Here is an 8,061-nt window from a genome sequence, read left to right as displayed (position 1 = left end):
CCCCCCCCCCCCCCTCCCCGGTGAGCCCAGTTTCCCCAGAAGATATCATCGAGCATATCGAGCGCGGAATTCACACGGGTCGCCGTGAGCGCGATAAAGAAGCGCGTAAGGATGTTTTAATCCGGCGGCGCCGCGCGTTTCTCGCTCTTCCTCCCTCTCTCTCTCTCTCTCTCTCGCTTTGCCGTCAGGACGTCAACCGCGCGAGACGCGCGCGATAAGAGTAATTTACAACGAGATACAGCAACCCCCTTCAGCCCGTCGGAGAGCTGCCTGCCTCTCCCTCGTTCCCCTCACCCTCCATCCTTCTCTCCCTCTCCCTCCCTCGTGGCCTTATTTGCTCTTATTTTCGTGCGCTGTAACTCATCGCGCGGGTTTACTTAAACGCGCTTGCGAGCACGCACGCACGCACGCGGATCAAAGGTCTGAAGACGCATCTTATTCCTGCTTGTTCCCGCGATGATCCTTCGCGATGTGCTTCGCCCAAGCGAGATTGCCTTTGTACCCTTTCGAGCGAAAACGACTCGCACGCTTCCCAGTCGAGATAACATTTTTCGAGCGGTGGTGTTCTGCGGGGTAACCGCTTCGGGTTATACGAGGGGTGCAGTTGGGAAAATGCGCGTAACAATGCTGGCGTTGTGCGCGCGAACGGATTCGCGTATATGCCAATAAAGAGTCGAGATAAAGAAAATAAGTTTAAGACATTTATACAATCGGGCGAATTAAAAAAATATCAAAATTGAAATGGAGTTTCATGGAAGAAGTCGACAACAAGTCTGTGAATGAATTCGCTGGTGGCGCAACGGCATCTTTCCCCGTGCGGGTCTCGCGATCGTGGGCTCGTGTGAGGGTTTGCGAGATAAAAATTCGTCGAACACCACGTATTTCACACCCGATTCACACGGGGGACCGGTTAATGGTAATCGTTGCAGCGCGACCGCGAACGATGTTAATTCGATTCGGCGCGTCCCCCGGTAGTTGCCGTGATAAACCGCATCTCGCACGGGTTAATCGTTTATTACCGTATCTCGTGTATCAAGGCTCGCCCATCGCGGCTCGTAAAGCCTCGATTCGTTTCCAACTCATTATAACATCCTCGGAGCGGCGCGCCGCGAGTCGAAGGCGCGCGAAAGATAGGACTAAAGCGAATTAAGATCGACGTCGTTAAATACTCTCTGAGCCGAGGCGAGTGACGCGACGTCTTAATAATCACGATTACGAGATTCGATGTTTGATCACGGCTTAATTGACAACCGCGCCCCGCCGACTCCGGGTGCGCGCGCGCGAGCTCGCTGCGTGGAAAATTGCCGCACGAAATTTTGAAAAATCTCCCTTTATGCTTCTTTAATTAGCCGCGGGATATTTGTGATACTCCGCGGACTCGAAATCTCCGACTAAGACAATCGAATCTCTCGCATGCGCAAAATCGAAGTAAAAAGAAGGGGAAAGACGAGGACGAGATGCCGGCAGTATCCGCCGTCTTCTTCTTCTTCTCCTCTTCGTCCTCCTTCTTCTTCCTCTCTCTCTCTCTCTCTCTCTGTTTTTCTTTTTCTACTCTTCTCGCCGGCACGAGATACAATGCATTGCGATGCAACGCGCCTGTGGCGATGCACCGCTCGGTCGAGCGCGCGCGCGGCTGCTTTGAACTGCATCCCGCGCGTCGCGCGCTCGAGCGTGTAGGCATATATCTCGCGATATCTCCGGCAGTCGTGTCCGGCCAAACGCGAAAAGGCGAACTTCCTTCCTGTTCGCGTTGGTCCGACCGCGTGGCGCGTTCTGCATCTCGCGCTCGTTTGCGACGTGTCTCGCCGTTCTTACGCTGAGAAAAAAATGGCAGAATCAGTGAAAGTTTACTTAAACAAATAAAATTTTTTCCAGCATACATTTAGTCCATTTAGTCAATTTTTACGTTCTAGATTATTTCGCTTTTACCAGTATTATCTTTGTCTACATGTCAACTGTCTGCGTGCAAAGTGCCTCTTTTGACGAAATTCTCTTCCAGACCACAGTAATGTTACATCCGCGCCCGTGCGTTTTCACGCGAGCCAAACGCGTTCTCGGGGTCCTACACCCTCTTATCCTTGCACATCAGACGTGTACAAATGCACATCGAGCTCTCCCGTAGAACGAGCATTCTCTCGCTGGCTTTTCCCATTTTTTTCTTCTCGTAATTTGTTTTTTCCTCGTGAAGCAGAAACCTCAGGAAACATCTCCCTCGCCGACTAAGGAGATCCCAATGCCGCCTCAGCGCGGTAATCCGTTGGTGTGCATAACGAGCCATCGGTGAAGGTTTGCGTCTCCGTATACCCGTTCGAAGGGATGGAGGGGGGAAGGGGGGGGGGAGATCCCGATCGGTAGGGATCTTCGGCCTCACGTGTTATTATTCAATAACAGGTGTAGCGCGAACCCGGCACCATGGGGCCTCTAATCCGGCCGTATGCGAAGCAAACAGAACGTAGATGCACCGCCGGATACCGCGGCTGAGTATTACCGGGTATACGTGAGCACATAACTACGTCCTCGTTATGCGAAGCCGAGCGTTTCGTTTCGCGCTATTGCGAGGCGTACATCGAGAGAGAGAGAGAGAGAGAGCGTGGGCGATCGGGCAAACGGACGGGTGATAACGAATGCAGCATGCGAGGTCGCGAGCTCCTCATGCGTCATTGTGCGCGATAACCTCGGAGCCGATCACAGATGCCTCATCGAAGAGTAATTGCGCGTGTGACGGTGAATAATCAGCAGAAATCGGTACCGGTGGAAAAGGATAGGAATGTGAGCGAACCGGCCCGCTTTGCCGTATCTGAGACGCATTGGAAAATGAGTTTGATTGTATCCGCTGGACAATGGACGAAGACGTTTTAATCGAAGGAAACACATGTCTAGTTCTAAACTAATTTAATTCTTATAACCAGAAATTCTGATTCCTACAACCAAAAAAGAAAGTATTCGGTTGTCCATTGTCAGGATGCCTGCAATCAGAATTTGGTCCATGAAGTAGTTTTGATTAGTTTGGCATGTTTTGTCAACCTCCGCTCATATTTGAATTGCAATAACATCAGTAATTTTACATTTCATTAGCATAGTTAAGAAATAAATCTTTTTATGTTAGATATGTAAATTATAGTCTGTCTCACAAGAGCGTATACACCACATCTGCAAGAAGGTTTACGAGGATTAAAAAAAAAGTGAATGCTATTTTAAAGTATATTCAATAGTCTATATTTTCGTCATTACTTATATCCGTATGATGGCCGCTTCCTAACGATCGTAATTAGCAGTTTTTCGATGCACCTTCCGGATTCGGTCGGATAAATTGTGCGACGGGGACGGTGATATACGTCGAAGTGTCGTTGCCGCGCGTGTGAATGATACCGCACGAGCGCCTTACAAATGCGGGGTCGTAATTTCCCCGCGCGATTTCCTACCACGCGAGTCTATCGCGACCGGAGCGCGGCGGGTACACGGGTAATTAAACGTGCGCAATTAAATACTGTTGCGTACGAGTGCGCAGCGTGAATGGCGAAGTCGGACGGCTCGCGGGTGCGTTAAGGGTAATTTCGTAGCGACACGGATAGGCAGCGAGCCGCGCTCGTCAATTAATTACCTTATCGGCGATTCGCGCGTTGATGGAAAATCGAGTCGATTTGCGGCCACGACTGCGATCCGATCGCGAGGACTGTCGCCGTGAGAGAGCCTCGCTCATTTATAAGGCAACCGCTCCGGCTCGTCCGCTCGTTCGGCGGCCGGTAAAACGTGATTTTTGTCGACGCGATTGCGACGACCCGACACGCTCCAGCGATGTTTAACGAGGCGAAGCCTTGGAAAAAGTTATCGAAATGAATTTTCGCCCAATGTCGCTCTGACTTTATTTTCAAGAGACACTTGGCGAAAATTCAAATCAGTATGTGAGAAAAGTATATTCTCTATATTCTCTATACTTAGAAAAATGGGTTTGGCCGGATCTGCCTGGCAATCGGCTAAAGATATTTATTGTTTGAGAAACTAAACAATCCCATTTTGTTGAATCAAATATTCGTTCGTTTACTCTATTCCAAAGGACAAATTTGTTTCAATTAAAAACATTTTATTAATTCCAAAGAAATCTTTTTCTCTATGTAGAGAACACCTATCTCATTTTTCGGTGCATTCCTTAATTTTTTATCCTTAATTATTGAAAAAGTTAGTTTTATCTTATATTCTTTTCATCTTGTTTTCATATTGTGCAAATTATTTATCTATATCAATTTTTATATTATGAGTTTATTTTACTTCATTTTTTCTTCTTGTTTTATTTTTAATATAGTGAAGTTCTGGGAATGCATTTTTTAAGTCCCCGTTCTGTATGCGGAATTCGGACTCCGGCTCGCGGCACAATTAAGCGGATTTCACGATCATCCCGCGGCATTTAATTGCTCCAGGTCCCCCCAAGCGGCGCGCCGAACTTTGACCCCACACAATGCAGAATATCGGGAGGAAAGTCTTCGGCAAGCGCGCGCGCAGAACAGGAGAAGCCCCAACGATCGGCTTCGCGATGGGAACGGCGAAAGAGCGTCGCCGCGACTCGACCCGCGCCCCCGTTCGACGTGTTTTCTGATAAATCGCAATTTAGGCGGCGGTCTCTCTCGCGGGAAAACCCTCGGCGGCGGTCTGGTAATGCGAAACGGTGACTCTGTAATAACACGGTGCGGACAGGTGCGGCGCATTTATGAGATTATGAGAAATTACATTTGTGTGCGCTCTCGCACGACCACTCCGCGTCTGTAATTATCGGCGAACGTTATTCCGACGGAATACCGTTGCGATAAGCGTACAGATACTTTCCCGCGCACTACGATACAATAACGATTCCGATAAATCAGCCGTTCCTCTCTTTCTCTCTTTCTCGCGCCGGACGTATCGAACGAAGCTGTCCGGGACGCTCGGCCGAAGGATCACAGAAAATGAAAGCAATTACACAAACAGTGGGACGGGGCTCGCGCGTTTTGTTATTGCGAGGGCAAAGAGAGAAAAGGGGAAAGAAATCCTTCTCTCTAAAATGTACTCTTCTCTCGAATAAGAAAGAACGAAGGGGGAGATGGGGGTTGTTACTCTTGCGTTCTCTCTCTCTCTCTCTCTCTCTTTTTCGCGCGCTTCCGGTATGTAATACATCTCTCGTCCCGACACATGCGATGCTCCCTTAATTAAGTTCTTGATTAATTTCGGGGATGAGCGCGTGATTCTCCGCGGAATTACCTACGTTTACGTGCTCGCCGTTCGCGGATCTCACCCAGCGAACTTCACGTGGGAAAATGCATCGGCGGGGATGTCTTCTTCGTCTTCGAGAAATATCGAGTAATAACTACCTCTTATAATGTAAATCGATATCCCGTGCTGTTTTAAGTGGTCTATTTGAAAACGCGTCTAATAATACTTTTCAAGATGCGCTATCTTCCCCCCTCTCTCTTCCTTCCCCTCCTCTCTCCCTCTCCCTCCCTCTTTCTCTTTTAGAAAATGTACGCGAGACGAGGCGGCCCATATAACGCTATTTACTGCACAATTAACGATTAGATCACGCACACGATGCCCTGGGCGACGTTGAGAAGTATTATTTTCTGTAAGAGAGCGCGCGCGCATCATCCGCGTACCACGCATTAAACTCTCCAATTACACACGGCCGGCGCACGTAATCCCACGGCCGCATGCATCCGCGCCGATCCCCGGCTGATCTTGGGCAAATCAATAAACGAAAGACGTAACTTTCCCTGATTATGCGCGCCCGTCCGCCTGTCGTAATCATGCACATGTGTACGGAGCACGCTATTATCGGCGTGCTGTCGGCGAACCGCCGCTTAACTCCGCGCCGACGAATCAATTACGCGAAATTCTCACTTACGCTTTCGATTCCGCGGCCGCATTCTGCGGACGGGCCGCGAACGCAGTCACGACCCGTGATCCGCCGCGATTATCGCGAGAAGTAGTTTCACGCGGCGATAAGGAATCGCGCAGCACGCTCTTTCTGCCAGCGCGGTGCCCGAAACCGACACGTGAACCGGATTGGCTCTCAACGGCCGTAACGGGTACTCTACGCACGGAGAAAAACGATTCAGAGGAACGGCAAATTTTATACTGCCCTGGCAAATAAATAAATATACAGAGTGTTTCTTAAGTCTAATATTTTAAGAGGTGATATTTTTCAGATCATTTTATGAAAGAAAGTTTATATAAACATATTCCTTTTTTCATAAAATTACCTTAAAAATCTAACTACTAAGTATTGAGCGATACTTAAGGAACTCCCTGTATATTTATTTATTTGCTATGACGGCATAAAATTTGCTGTACTGAATTATCTTTCTTTATGCGAGTATTAAATGAAAATGTGGTAAGTAACGGGGACATGAGGAGGATCGATTCGAAGCGTACAGTGAGAGAAAAATATCTAATATTTGTAACTATAGTTGTCACGATAAAAGAATTATAATCAGGACTCACTTATACGTCGAATTACGATTGTTCCGCGACTAAAGAGTGACTGTGAGGGAATATTTCACAACAAGTGTCTTCGTCTTTTAAATCTCCACGTGTTATTTTGTTCATACGTAATATTAATCTAAATATTTAAAGAATTTCATCTCAATAAAGCGGCTAAAATAAAGTGAGAGTCTCTCTCTCTCTTTCTCTCTGTCTCTTTCTCTGTCCCTCTCTCCCTCTTCTCACTCTCTTAATTTTTTATCAAATTAAATTTCCCAACCGAGACGACATCAAACATCTATCGCGTTCTCGAGCCAGTTCATGAAAATAAACTCGGCAGTTAACACGTTAAACCACTAATCACCCCCGTAATTTCAGTTAATGACGGAGGTTTATTTTTTTCCTTTTCTGAGCGTTCCGCGCGATTTATTTCCCACGTGACGCACTCGACCCCGTCGAACTCTTTCCCGTGGCAGATATATTATCTCTCCACGTAAAACACGCGTATAATATATTGTCCTGGTATGGCAGTGCACAGTAACGCGATTATCTCCCGTTTTCGCACATTACGAATATACGTAGCGCACGTGCAACGTTTACACACACCGGCCGCTCTTTCTTTTTTGCTTCCTCTTTCTTTTCCTCCTCACCCCTCGCCGGGGTCCACCTTATCTGCGATCTTCGTACGTTGTACACCCTACGTACATCGATTGCCGTAATCCGAAATTACAGGCAACCTCGTTGCGGCTAAAATACCTACATGCAACATGCATGCGCATGCATAATCGCGGCGGCGGCGGTCGGACGGACGGACGGACGGAATCGCCGAGATGCCGGTGCAATCCGCCGCGGGTACGTGGAGAGCGCACCTCCGCCGCCGCTCTGCACCCTCATTAAACCTCTCGTTGCACGAATTTTGGAGATTTCTGTTTCCATGGCCGGCCGGGTTCTCCCTCTCTCTCTCTATCTATCTATCTATCTATCTCTGTCCCTCGACGAATTCGCCGAGCTGGGCGCGAGTAATAATCATCCCTTCTCGGAAGACGGTTCTCGGCGCGAATTAAATTTGACACGCGGTATCCCCGAATTATGCGAGGAAAATCGATTGAGCAACTCGCGATATCATTCCACGTCTCGTTTCCTCCTAAGCTCATCCTAGTATCCGTCAGCATCCTACTGATCTACACGAGATTTCGCAGGACAATTGGAGCGAAGTACACGAGAGAAGTGAAATCTTGTCGCATGTGTGTTATTTTTATTTTTATTATTTTTACTATGCATATATCGTACTTTATTTTTACTTTATTTTGCTTCATTGTTATTTTTATTATGTACGTCGCCTCGCTTTTGCTTTGTTATTAAAACAATAAAAAATGTGGTTGCCGTCGAAAACAACGATAGAAATGAGACGCGAATACAGAAGGACAACCGGGGCTGCGCGAAATTAACGAGCGAACGACCGTCGGCGGACTTTATTTGCGCAATGAACGGCGATAATAATTTTTCACGAGCCATTCGCAAGTCTTCGACGCGAACCACGATAATTCCCGTCGCACGTCGCAGATACACGAAACGGATACACGAAAGCGCATCGACCGTGCCGCTCGAGCGGTG

At 47.9% G+C, this 8,061-nt stretch overlaps 1 protein-coding gene across 3 annotated transcripts in view; it reads left to right on the top strand.

Moving 5' to 3' along the window:
• LOC106743836 (laminin subunit alpha-1) overlaps positions 1–8,061 on the top strand; it is a 142,935-nt gene that overhangs the window by 94,744 nt on the left and 40,130 nt on the right. The window lies entirely within an intron of this gene.

This window comes from Dinoponera quadriceps, unplaced genomic scaffold, assembly GCF_001313825.1.
Source record: "Dinoponera quadriceps isolate SergipeBrazil2010 unplaced genomic scaffold, ASM131382v1 scaffold9, whole genome shotgun sequence".
Taxonomy (NCBI): Eukaryota; Metazoa; Arthropoda; class Insecta; order Hymenoptera; family Formicidae; genus Dinoponera; species Dinoponera quadriceps.
This window is presented reverse-complemented; position numbering and strand designations above follow the sequence as displayed.